Source organism: Dipodomys merriami, unplaced genomic scaffold, assembly GCF_024711535.1.
Source record: "Dipodomys merriami isolate MVZ:Mamm:240054 unplaced genomic scaffold, mDipMer1.0.p SCAF_18, whole genome shotgun sequence".
Classification (NCBI taxonomy): Eukaryota; Metazoa; Chordata; class Mammalia; order Rodentia; family Heteromyidae; genus Dipodomys; species Dipodomys merriami.
Window position 1 is genome coordinate 25,691,340 of NW_027203159.1, and position 14,239 is coordinate 25,705,578.

A 14,239-nucleotide genomic window follows, 5' to 3' on the forward strand; every position below is an offset into this window, starting at 1 on the left:
CTATAGGTATGTGAGTTCATTTCAGGGTTTTCAATTCTATTCCATTTGGTCCTGAGATCTGTTCTTGTGCCACTACCAAGCTGTTTTGATTGTATTGGCTTTCTAGTAGAGTTTGAAATTTGGTATTGATATTGCTCCAGCATTGTTCATTCTGTTAAGTATAATTTTTGCTATTTGGGATCTTTTATTGTTCCATATGAATTTTTGGATTGCCTCATATTTTTTTGAACAATGAGGTTGGAATATTTATAGGTATCACATTGATTTTGTAGATAGCCTTGGGAACTATTGCCATTTTCACAATGTTGATCCTTCCAATCCAGGAGCAAGGGAGGATTTTCCACTTTCGAAGTTCTGCTTTGATTTTCTTTTTCAGGGTTTTAAAGTTTTCATTGTAGAGGTCCTTCACTTCTTTCATTAAATTAATTCCTAGGTATTTTATTTGTTGTGGGACTATTACAAATGAAGTTGTTTTCCTGATTTCAGCCATGCTCTTCTCATTGTTGGCAAACCGAAAAGCCATTGATTTTTGAGGGTTAATTTTATACATTGCTACGTTGTCAAATTCCAAATCAGCTTGAATAATGTGGGAGAGGAGTCCATGGGATTCTTTAAATACAAGTTCATGTCACCTGCAAAGAGGGAGTATTTTACCTGGTCTTTCCTTATTTGGATCCTTTATGTTTGCAACTTGTCTCATAGCTGTTGTTAGGCAATGTAATACTAATTGAAGAGAAGTAGAGACAGTGGACATTCTTGCCTTGTTCCTGAGTTTAGAGTAAATGGCTTTACATTTTCTACATTAAGTATAATGCTGGCTACAGGTTTGTCATATTCAGACTTTATTATATTGAAGAATGTTCAATGGATTCCTAATTTTTCCAGAGGCCACATAATAAAGTGTGTTGGATCTTGTCAAATGTTTTGGGCCAGTAGACAGTCTATGTTGCTTAATTGGAGAGTTTAGTCCACTAATAATTAGAGTTAGGACAGAGAGGTATTTGGTAATTCCTGCCATGTTATTGAATGTGGGGGCTGGGAAAACTGGGTTCTTCCTATCATTCTTGGATTTTCAGTCTGGGTGCTCTTGCTTCGCCTTTATCATGCTCTTGTTGTTTTTCTATGTGTAGGATATCTTTAAGTATCTTTTGTAGAGCTTGTTTTTTTTGAGGTATATTGTTTCAGTTTTTCTTTGCTATGGAAGGTTTTTATTTGACCTTCCATAATGAAGGAGACTTTAGCTGGATACAGTATTCTTGTTTAATAGTTTTTTGTCGTTAGGGCATGGCATAGATCATTCCTGGATTTTTTTGATTTAATTGCCTCTTGATAAATCTGTAATTATTCAAAATTGTTCCCTTTATAGGTGATTGATCTTTTCTCCTTGACACCGTAAAGGATCTTTTCCTTGGTCTGAATTGGTCCTGTGTAGATTATAATGTAACTATGGTATGTCCTATTTTGGTTTAATCTATTTGGGGTTCTAAAAGCTTCTTGTATTTGAATAGGACTATCTTTTTGCACATTTGGGAAGTTCTCTGCTAAGATTCTGTTAAATAAATTTCCTAGACATTTAACTTCTGTCTCTTGGTGCTCCTCTACACTCTTTATCCTCAGATTCGATCTTAGATCTTCTGATGGTTTCTTCCAAAATTTTAACAGCTCTATCGATTTCCTTTATTTGTCTTTGATGCTCTATAATATCTAGGCTGTCTTCAATCCCCAAGATTAAATGTACTGCATATTCTAAGCTACATGTCTAAGCTACTTTGTTTTATATTTCCTTTCCTTTTAATTGATCGGCTTTGATGGCTTCAAATTCGTTGTTGGAGCTTTGTTTTTAGATCTCATAAGAACTACTTTACTTCCTTAATTTGGTGTTCATTGTTTATTCTCAAATCCCTTAGTTGATTGGTTATGGTTTCCTTGGATTTCCTTTCCGTCTGATGGGCCCATTTATCATTCCTTTGCAGTCTCCCTGGATTCCTTCAGCTGTCTGTTTATGGATTTCTTCAATACTTCTATTGATCTTTGCCTATTCTCATCCCGCTCTTGAAATTCCTGTATTACCTTTTGCTTAGGTTCCTCATGCTCCTGCAATTCCTGTATTTCTCTTTGACTGTTCTCAGACTATGCAAGCAATTTCTGTAGTTATGTGTCATTGTTCTCAACCTGCTCACACAATTCCTGTATTAATCTTTGATGTTCTTTCTCATGCTTCTGAGATTCCCATATTAATTTTTAGTTAGCCTCAGCATACTTGTAGAGTTTCTATATTAATCGTTGGATTGTCTTGTCTAGCTCCCTATCATGCACACACTGAGTCCTATGTATGTTTTCAATCTTTTCATTCACCAACCAGTTTGTAGAGGTTTTTAGGAATTCTCCTCTGGATTATTCATTTGCTCTTCTGTCACCTCACTATGATGAGTGGGAATTGAGATACCAGGATTTGCGATTTTTCTGTGTTTCTCTGGCTTGTTCTAGCCCTTTGTTATGAAAGTAACACCAGTCATGTGCTTGAACACTATTTTAAGGCAAGCATCAACCAAAGTTTTGTAGTTGCTCCATCAAAATGGCTGCAGATATACTCTACTTCAACAAATACAATCCATTCAACATCAAACAACGATGGATTAGTAAGCTAAGAACATCAAAGAGAGATTCAGCGGAACAGAGACTAATGTGTTTAGGGAGAATTCTGGAGAAAATAGGATTAGAGGACTGTGGAGAAATAAGAGGAAAGAATGAATTTTACCCAGTCCTAATCTAAGAGAGGGAAATGGATAGGATAGAATGAAAGGAGAGAGATTGAAAAAAATAACAAAAAGAAATTTACAATAAAAATGAAACACAAAATTATGTAAGTATAAAGAAATTATATAAAGAGAAGAAAAAGATAGGATGAGAGGAGGATGTAGATGAAAAAAAATGAAAAAATAAAAAACCATAAAGTTGCAAGATGTAAAAATTACATATATATATATATATATATATATATATATATATATAACTAGTATTAAAGAAGTTAAACCTGAGAGGTTGTGAATTGAATAATAAATTCCTGAATTAAGTAGGAATACAATGAGGGATAAGGTCTAATAATCACTGATGGGGATGAGCATAAGATCAATTACTAATGCAAAAAAGAAAGAAAAAAAGGACAAAAGGACAAAAGAAATTGAAAACACACACACATACACACACACACACAGACACACACACACACACACACACACACACACACAGCTAAAATAAAAATTATGAAAGTAGAAAAAGAAAACTTTTGGGCTGGGAAGGTGGCTCAGTTGTAGAGGGCTTGCCTTGCATGCCTGAGGCTCTGGGTTCGATTCCTCAGCACCACATAAGCAAAAATTTTAAAAAAGCCGGAAGTGGCACTGTGACGCAAGTGGTAGAGCACTAGCCTTGAGCTGAAGAGCTGAAGGACAGCGCCAAGCCCAGAGTTCAGGCCACACAACCAGACCCCTCCCCCCAAAAAAAACCTTTTCTTTAAATTAAAAAAAAATAGGCAGAAAAACAAAATATTTGATTTTTTTTGGGGGGGGAAGAGAAGATCTTATATCTCCCTTATGTCCATAACCAGCATCTTGGTGGAGTCTCTGGTCTACTTTGGGTGTTTCATTTTCCTGTGGCTTGATTGGTTTCTTAAGTCAGTTTGTTTGAGCAGGCAGAAAAATGCTCTCCTTTACCCAGGACTCTTTGATCCTCCTCCCAGTCTAGTTCAGTGAGAAGGAAATCTGCTTTGAGATAAATGTCTGTTTCCTCTAGTTTGGAGTTGCTATGAGGAGGCTAGGTTCTGGGTAGGGTAGAGGCCTATCAGCAATCAGTAGCTTTTCTATGAAGGACTAGCTCCTGAAACTTGCAGAGCCCAGCCTGGAGCCATACTCAGTGTTTATGTTTACTGAGTTTCAATTATTTGTCTAGGCTGCAGTGGGGAGGGACAGACTCTGTCTCTGTTTACCCAGTGAAGAAAGTCACCCCTCAAACGGTGGAGCTTTCTCTGCCCTGGTGGTGTGATTTTCCCCTAGGTGGAGCCTCTCAGGTCAGGTAAGTTTCCTATCACCTGCTGAAACGCTCCTATTGTTTTCTTCCAAGCCTTAAGTTGGAGGTTGCTGTTCACCTGGGCTTTGTCAGTAACAAAGCTAGAGATCTTCTCTGGTAGTGGGGTAGGGGCTTCCTTCCCACTTCTGCTCCATGAGAAGGAGTGAGAATATTAGCGTTCTACTCACATAAGACTCTTGGTTACTGGGCTATCCCTGGTCCGTGATTAGCAGGAAGAAGATTTCTGCTTGTGTCATTTCTTGCTGGTGATGAATTGAATCCACCCAGACACCACATATGGTGCCATTGTCCCAGACTCTCTGTATTGATATGGGAGCTGCTGCAGCTGCCACTGCCTCCACAGCTACCACTGCTACAGCTACTACCAAGTGCGCAGATCTGCCTCCTTGATCAGCTGCTTGGATTTTCCCTCTCTGGCCAAACTCTGTATGTGATGGCAAACTTGGTGTGAATCTCTAGCCTAGGACTGTTCACTGGAACATTAATCTACTTTCTGTGTGAGAGCTTGTTTAGCCTCCAGCTTCTCCTCTGCCTTCTTCCTCTGCCTCCAAAAGTATAGTATAAAACTTACCTGCCTTCTATTAATCAGTTCTAGGAAATTGTGCTAAATAGATTCTTACCAAAGATTACAATGTAAATTTGGGAAGTTGTTGGAATATTGGGACAGAAATTTCATGATTGTTGCTGTGATTCCATGATTGAATCAAGGCTTTAGCATGTACTCTCCTGGTATTTCAATTAAACCTAGAAAACTTGACAAAAAACTTGAAGGAAGACAACAGCTGTTATTCAGAAGGGATCTTAATATGAATAGTGTTTAGATCTAAGAATTAAAGGAATAACATAAACAAGTACTGTTGGGAAGAATGAAAAGTAATATGTGCACATTAAAGTATTGGCTAAAGCTAAGTAGACTTACCAAAGACAACAGAAGCCCTTCCATCAAATAGACATTTCATTTGCAGTGGTCACTTCCAGTATCTCTTCTGTTTAGAACCTTACTTAATGAAACGATGACATAATCATTTCACATTCAGGATCTTGGATCCTTCATAAACACACCAGCTGTATCAATTGAAATATTCCCTTCTGGCCCAAAGATTAAAGGGAAGATTCTATTTCTGTGTACTATTATTTTCATCATAGAATTCAGTGGAATTGTGCTAGGCTTTGATGGTAATGTGCTGCTGTGTCTTCTTTGCATCTAACTCACCAAAACTACATTCCTACTGTTAATACCTACATAGAAGTTACATTACTTCACTCTTGTTTCGAAGGTCTGTTTAAACTAGGGAAGTATTTAGGTCTCTCAAAAATATTCCCAGAAAAATATAACTGGATTATATTTCAGCCACTGGAATAGGGTTAATGGAGGACCGTATACGTTTCTTCTCAATGAAGTTTATTTAGCAAGAAATGATGTAATTGTTTGAAAATATAAATGTCTTAACAAAGTTACCTTTACTTAGGAAATATTTTACACAGTGTAATGAATAATACAAAGTATGTGAAACCTGTGTCTTTGAATGTGATATGAGGAAAATAATATCAGACCTGTGGATTAAAACTATGTTCTGAAACAAGCCTAAAGCCTCTAGGATTTTCTCAAAGATACTACAGAATAAGCATATGGGAAAACAGAAAAAAGAGGGAAGTATGCATTATAGGTGTTTTATAATATTGTAAATTAAATGAAAATAGATATGATGTGGTAATTATTTTTATATATTTCCAGGCCTAGAATGTGTTATCCATATTCTGTAGAGCTTCCCTTGATGTCATATGACAGAAGGAATCAATTCAAAATCGTACTTCAAATTATTAGAAACACTGTTTAATATTTACTGATGTGTAATAGCTGTTAGCAGTTAATGTCATCTTTTATTATTTCCAGTTTAACAACTGGATAGGTTATTTTGTTTGAAATCAGGGCACTTCCTATATCTCTAACGTCTTTTAGTTCAATGCCAGCATTCTAATACTTTGAGCCACTGTGATGCTTCTGGTGTTCTGGTGGTCAATTAGAGAGAAAATTCTATAATACTTTACTTCCCTTGGTGGATTTGACCAACCATTCCATAGTCTCAGCCACTTAAATAGCTAGGAGTGGAGGTTTGAGCCACCAGCAATCAGGTATGAAATTTTGCATAAGAATATCTTAATGGAAATTGTTAAAGGAATAAAAAGGAAACTATGGGGACAGAAACATAGAAAACTTCTCTTAGAAATGTTTTAAATGGAAACAAAATTTCTAATGCACATGTGCAGTGATTCTGAACCACAAAAATAAGAAATATGAATATTTTCTTGTATTCAAAATTATAACATGAATATCAGTGACTTTTGTGTTTATACTTGTTTGATAATGTGGTTTTCTAAACTGATCGGTACAGAGCACTCTGATGGTGCCGCACATAGAAATGTAGAAAATATGAGGAAAAAAGACATGGAAAAATGCAGATAGAACGATAATATCTGTTCATTATTGCATAATCTGGAAACATCCAAGAGACATACAACCTACAAAAATAGTGTTTGGTTGGTGGAAAAAAAGGGTATAATTTGGTTGATACCTCCTAAAGTAAATAGGAGTGAGAACAGTAAAGCAGGATCCCTCCATAAGAAAGAAGAAATCATCCCTAGTATTTGGGTTTAAAATCAAGCATTGTCGTATGCCTTATCCTGCCCATGTAATTGTAGCCCCTCTGTACAGTATGTTCTCAAATAAAATAAAATTAAATTTAAAAAAAAGAAGGAAAACAATCAAGCATTGTCACGTTTTAGACTGTATCCCTTGAAATATGTCTTGTTATGGTTATAGGGCAAAGATTGCTGATTTGCAATTCCTGAACCTGGGAGGTAAGATGAACTTGTGTTAGTGTTAACTGAAACAGATAATAGTGGTACAGAATATCTGACAGGGTTAACATCCTTCTGCCATTCTTTTATATATTAAATTTCATAGCAATTATGCTACTATTAGGAGATATATGTCTTAGTGTAATGTTTCATATTATGCAAAATTCTGATGTTTTATCTTTCTTCTGATTGTACATTGCTTATATGTACATACCACTCTTTTATTCTTTTTCACTTTGTGTGTAGTAATAAAATAAGAGGAAATTGTTCAGTGTGTTAGTAGCATTGTTGACAGGAAGAAATATAAAATAAGTTTGAACGTATAGTTTGGAGTCCAAAAGTGGGTACGGAAATTGATAATCTATAGATAAGTTGTTTCATGAGAATTGTCAAATGAGAGTTTCAAAGCATAATAGGACCTAATGTTTGTGTTACTCTGGATGTTAATTGAAATCTTGAAATTCTCAAATCTATTTGGTTCCAACAGATTGATTAAAGGGACACAAATATTGATTGATTGTAGTATAAAATAATGATTCAAAGATAAATTACAAGTTTCTAATATAACATTGGGATTAACACTAAGAAATCTATTTTCTGCACCTTTTGTAATTTCTGATGTGACATATTCACATAAAAAGGTCATGCCAATTTTAGTAATCAGTTTTACATAACAGTACAATAATCAATTAATATTTGTCTTTCTCAGAAAGTCTTTCACTTTTCATACAGACTGAATTATTCATAACATTCTTTCTGAAAATATAGTTTATTTTCAGACAGTATAGCACATGAAGGACTAATACACTAAAAACATTCTTGTTGCAAATTGGGATCGTGGTTCAAGCACATTTTATGAGGACATACACGGGAAAAAATTTGGGACAACATAGTTAGGACATAGGCTAGATATGTGAATTCAGAAAATGATAAAAAGATATGATGGTTTTGAAAACTTTGTTTCTGTTGATATGCCTATTGGGACCAAGGTATTTTTCCTATAGAATGATATTACATAATATATGCAATCTTTGCACAAATATGTGAATGAAAGTACAGTTCTTGGGAGTAATTCAATATGAATATTTACATGAAATTCTGGTAAAGATACTCTACATGTGAATCTCAGCATTTTCTATTTATCTTGGATTGTGCAGAGACTGTAGAGGTCTCAAAGAATCAACATAGGAAGGTCCAATCTATCCTGACATAAGAAATACCTGACAATATAAAGAGATTGAGTATTTCTGCCCTTCGAGGTAATGACCACTATAAATAAAGAAACATATCCTTTCTTTTAAATTTTTACATATTTTCAAATGGGTTCATGGCAGGAAAATGGAAACCTACATATCATGAGGAAAGGAATTATAAGTGAATACATTTTGTGACTCTGTGCTATGCTTTTGTCCAGGCACAAATCTATTTTACCAGAAAATGTCAGTATAGTTATTGAGAATTATATGCATGCCTCGATTTTAGAGAGACCATAATTTTTCTATCACTTATCTCAGAAAACTCTGATTGGTGAGAATTCAGTTTGGGAGACTGTTTCAGAGTTCCCTGTCATTCTGAGTCTAGTATTGCCATGAAGGAAAAGGTTCATTAAATAATTTTTCCTGCTTCTAGGCCTGTGTACACATTTTGCCCAAATTTTCTTAGTTCAAATTGCAAAACTTCATAAATGTTTAAATGTCATGTACTAGAATACAACTTCAGTGACTTTTTCATGTTTCTTGAAGAGTCATACTACAATATCAAGCCATATTTTACAAATGCATGCAATGTTTACTATTTGCAATTGTCTCTATCATTACACAAATTCTATGAACATCCCAGTCAAAGTCTATTCCATCTCTACAATGTGCTTATTCTCTTTCTCTCTTGTGTCTAAATTTATCTCTATTACTTGTACTTGAAAATGTTGTTCATAAAAGTATCTTGTATCTAGGAGCCTACTGAAAGGTAGAGAAAAACACAGCTGTTCTAACAAAAGGAATGCAAATGAGGGTCAGATTGTATGCAGTCAATAGCAGGAAGAATTCCATATAGCAATCAAATGTCCTGAATTTTAGTACAATTGAAATGAACTGTAGTTCATTTAAGCATAAGGAGGAGTTGGATAATATCATAGAGTTTGATTCAATTGACAGAAACACAGTTGTCCTAAGAATCCTCAGATAGTGATTCTTACATGAGCATTATTTGTCATTTCCCAAGTGTGATGAACACACACGTAACAGACACTTCCAAAACCTGATCATGACTTTTAAGTCCTCTGATAGGAACGCTTTCTACTACTTCAGAGAGTGTTCCTGTTCTGCTTTGGTTTGTCTGATTAACTTCACAAGATATCAAGCACTCCCATTCCATACTTTCTTCATCTGTACATAAGTGTCCACGTTTTTTGTTTCACTTAGGAATGTTGTCAGATTCCCCATTTAAAGACTAATTATGTCCTTCTATTTCTTCTTTTCCATGTCGGCTTGTTTCAATTGTCTCAAATCACATTCTATTAATATTCATACAAATAGTGAAATGTTTCCGTTTCTCTGGATTCATAAAACAGCAATTGCAAACAAACACATTTGAAAACACAAAGAATCCAGTCCTCATTATTGTATGACTAAATAGTTTAATTCCCTCTGTTTGGTTCTTATACACTAGTTATTTAATGAAGAATCTTGCCATTGAGAATACGTAATTCCAGCATCCATATTTAAGTCTCCATACTCTCAAAATTTCCTGAGTGTATACCCCAAAAATCTTTAGTATATTTTTAAATAAAATGACTTGGTATTTATGAAAAATAATTATATGCAACTGACATAATACTAAAAAAGTGACATATACTAGGTACCATATGTTATATATCTGTACAAAATTCAATTCAGCTTTTCCAATGTTTGCATATTTACTTCATATTTTAATGCATCAAGATTATTCAGAGGACTAAAAACAATACTGCTTTCAAACTGAAATGACTAATTCAGTATTTCATCTACAGAAAACATTTATTTTGTGGTTAGGGATTTTCTCATGCTCCATCAAGCAGAGGAAAATGAATACTTCATGGGAAATGATTTTTTGGATCAAAAAGCACAGTTACAACTGGATAGGTAAAAATTCTGTTAATTCTACTATCTGACACGTTTCACAGATGAGGATCTCATTACATTTTAATAAAGCCGAGGATTTTTCTCAGATTAATTTCTGGAATTAATCCACTCAAATAGAATAGTATAGAGCATTATCCCTCAGGAAAACCATAGTTACTCATAGACCTGCAGTGTGCATGAATTTCTGGAACAAACAAGTAAAAAAATCATCAACGTTCTCTGGATAACAGAGAAAAGAAGCTTGGTACAGGTCGCTTAGAAACCTATAGGAGTCTGAAATCTGAGGATCAGTTTTCAAGCTCTGATGAGCTCTGCAGTTCACAGGGATTTTGCCTGAGGTCAAACCCAATGGCCAACAACAATAACCAAAGACAGGAATGTAATTAAATATTCATCGACAATGCCGCATATTCACTAGTATTTCCAAAATCTCTGAATTATTTTCATCCTCATAAATGCCAGTTAGATTTTATTCACTCCATATTGTACTATTTTGCATTTTTTGTTTGAAATTCAGAGAGTAATGTTTGATGAGGCAGTGATATTTCCTTAAATTCATAGGTTATTAAAACACTTAATGTGACTCCATGGTTTTACAAATCCTGTTCCATTATGCTAATAAGTCTTACTTATGGAATCATAATTTTTTGGCTTCTAAAAAGGGGATGATAGTATAGAACCTGTGAATTGATGAGAGAATCTGTGACAATGTAGGAGACTATATTAAATGTTTATTTGTCTCCTAAAGTTTTGTCCAACCCTGTCTTTGTCATTATTATATAGGTGAGGAGATTTGTGTGTGTGTGAGATCAGATATTTCTGTTACCTGTCCATTTGTAGATGCAAATTTTGTGTCTCTTTGTGTACAAACTGAAATGGTGTTATAATTTTTCCCTACTAAGGTGAAGAACGGCACATTACTCTAATTTTTGGAATTTAAAACTGAGGAGATTTTACCTGCCTTCAATTCTTGATTTTATTCAATCAGTGTAAACATTAATCCCAGTTTTCCAGGATGTTTTTCTTATATGTTTTCCCTGGTTATGAGAATTGAATCCATGTTTGGGCCATTAATAGTCAAGTCTGTTACCCTGGGCTCTATCCCAGCTATGTATTTCAAATGTTGGTATGATTATGGTATAGAATTCTCATAAAAACAAACATTTGAGAAATTAATTTCAATGAAGGATGTTAACCTAAGCTAATGGCGATTTACAATATTCATTTAAGGGCCAATATTTCAGTGTTCATACTGACGAGTCACATGTATATATTTCTTGAAGATTATTTTTCTGGACTCCTGAATATAATTACTGCTTACCACTTCACAATGGCATTTGTTTTGTCTACACATAGGATGGAAAAGCATAAGCCATGGCACATTTCTTGTAATTGTACCTGAAGACATTTGAATGATATCCCTTCATAGTTTATTTGCCTACCATAAAGCATGCATCCTTTGCTAGGTTACATCTCATGAAATAATCATTCTTTGTGCTTTGTTTTTATGCATTACTTCACAAATTTCGAAATGGAGATAAAATTATCATTTTGACTTAAGTTCATTGCAATAACATTATACAGTAAATCTACTATAGATTTGCTTTTCTATATAACCAGGTAAACTATTTCTCCCTATTTTCCTGGATTCATGATATGTCCATGAATAGTTTATAAGAGACATATATCAGAACATGTGCCAATACATAGCTGAGCTGACTGGGTGATATTCAAATCAGATTTTGCATAACTGTAATATAATTGTTAAAGTAAAATATTGATTTGGGTCACACTTCAAGCTCAACGAACTTTGAATGTATTGAGACAGAGAATCAAGAGTAATTTGTGAGAAGATTTGTGTACAACGATCAAGTTTCAATGGAAATGGAAGTGGAAACAAGCATGATTTATTTTGAAAATAACTGATGATGTGCTCTCATTAATCTCGAAATACTGGTAAAGTTTCTTGTTCATAGACAAAATACAGAAACAGATATTCAGGTCTTTTCCACAGAAAGTAAAATAATATTGTTTTCTCTTATTTCTTTGCAGGAATCTTCAGTGAACAAAACACGAGTACAATTTCTTACTGTTTTAGCTACATCTTACATTCATAAATATATATTGTTATGCTAACTTAACCAAGAATTCATTTTGACTTCTACTACCTATTAACCCTTACCTTGAAACCAAAAGTAAACCCATGTGCTTTGGCTTCATTGGAATTCACCATGTCAGTTTCCACATAGACATGGTAAAATTGGAGTATGGAAACGTCAGTCATCAAATCAAAATCTACATTTGTTTCCTTTCAGCGAAAAAAAATCCTTCACTTTTCACTATCCTTAATTTTGTGCATGAATATCATCTTCCATTTCATATATTGTTATAGTTGTAGAAGCTAATAACAAAATTGGAGTGATATTTAGATCTCATACAAATTTTACATCAATTACCTGTTCCATACAGTATGGCCATGAAAATTTCAATTGGATTTTTCTACAAATAGTCTAAATTATTTTATTTATTTTACAACATTCTCATTCATCTCAATGATTTCCATATGTAATCTCATCTGGAGAAGGATTCTGGGAGTATTTTCCAAGCCCATGGCAGAGAAAATCCACGTTTTTGTGTGTATAGACATGATAATATTGAAAACATAATCAAGTGGGGAAATGCAAACTAAAGATAGCATAATTTTGTCTAGAAAATTTGATATTTCTAGGGCAAGACGCTATGCACTTTTTGGAATTTATTTTATTGTGAAAATATTCTACAGAGGGGTTACAATTACATGGGCAAGATAATGAGTAAATTCCTTATCAAGCATTATAGCCTCCTCCTTTGTTTCCACTTCCCATCCCTTCACATCCTCCTTCCACCCCCCATCCAATCCTCCCCGCCTCCCCACTCACACCAAAGTTGTAAAGTTCATTTCGACATAACGACTTGTACATCTCATTGGTGCAATGGGTCCACCTATATGCCTATTTAAACGATTTATTTTTCCCCTTCCCCTCCATAAATTATACCGACATCTAATACAGTGAAAACAGGGGTTATACTGTGGGGGAGGGACATACAAAGCAACAAAGAAATCATCTTATAAATGCATTTGAAACAATCGCATAAAAAAACACAAACATTTGAATACATATCTTAGGGTTCATTTCCCTAACATCAACTTATCTGACCTTTTCTGCTTTACTCAGACAAATATATATATATATATATATATATATATATATATATATATATATATATATATACGTATATATATATATATATATATATATATATATATATATATATATATATATATATATTGAAAATAACGGGATCCTTGGGACCTATGTTTCTTTGGGCCTGGCTTACTTCACTTAATATAATTTTTTCAAGCCTTTCCATTTCCAAATGGGGCAAGGTCATTCTTTCAGATGAAGCATAGAATTCCATTGTGTATATATACCACATTTTCTTGATCCACTCATCTACTCAGGACATCTGGGTTGGTTCCACATCTTAGCTATTGTAAATAGTGCTGCAGTAAACATAGTCGTGCTGGTAGCTTTAGTGTGTTCTTGTTTGTATACACATGGGTAAATGCACAAAAGTGGGATTGCTGGGTCATAGGGGAGCTCTATGTGAAGCATTTTGGGGAACCTAAATACTACTTTCAAGAGTGGTTGAACAAGTTTACACTCCCACCAACCATGAAGTAGGGTTCCCTTCTGTCCACATCCCCTCAAGCATCTGTTGTTTTTAGATTTCTTGATTTTAACCATTCTAACTGGAGTGAGGTGGTTTCTCAATGTTGTTTTGATTTGCATTTCTTTTATGGCTAGGGAGGTTGAGCATTTCTTCATGTGTCCATTGGCCATCCTTCTTTCCTCTTCAGAGAAGTTTCTCTTTAAGTCTTTAGCCCACTTATTAATTGGGCAGTGGTTTCTTTGATGATTTGTTGTTGGGGAATTTAATTTTTTGAGTTCCAAGTATATTTTAGATAAGAGACCCTTGCCTGTTGTATGGCTAGCGAAGATCTTCTCCCAATCCGTAGGCTTCCTATTGATTATCTAGCTATGTCCTTTACCATGCAGAAGCTGTGCAACTTCATGGAATCCCATTTGTCCAACCTTTCTTTGTTGTGTTTCTGGGTCTCTATTAAGAAAATTCCG